Source organism: Daktulosphaira vitifoliae, unplaced genomic scaffold (assembly GCF_025091365.1).
Source record: "Daktulosphaira vitifoliae isolate Bord-2020 unplaced genomic scaffold, ASM2509136v1 Scaffold_2, whole genome shotgun sequence".
NCBI lineage: Eukaryota > Metazoa > Arthropoda > Insecta > Hemiptera > Phylloxeridae > Daktulosphaira > Daktulosphaira vitifoliae.
Genome location: NW_026099573.1, coordinates 4506387 through 4506699, shown reverse-complemented (window position 1 = coordinate 4506699; position 313 = coordinate 4506387).

Sequence of the window (313 nt, the reverse complement as noted above, 5' to 3'; positions counted from 1 at the left end):
ACTTTTTCAACTTAACTTTTGAAAATGTTCCGGAAGGTCTGACACTTTTATATATATCTTAAATTAAAGCTAATGTAATATACTTTATTATGGTAAAAAAAAATTTCGGACTTTATTTTATCTTCACGGTGAAAATGGCTACCGAATGCTATTTTTGTTTGAAAATTTTCGATTTTATATTTTACATTTTTAACTTTATTATGCTATAACTTTTTAAAAAATGTATGAATCAGTACAATTTTTTTATGAGGAGTAGTATTCATATACATCTTTCATTTGACATACTGTTTTTTTAAATCGGACCATTTCCCTA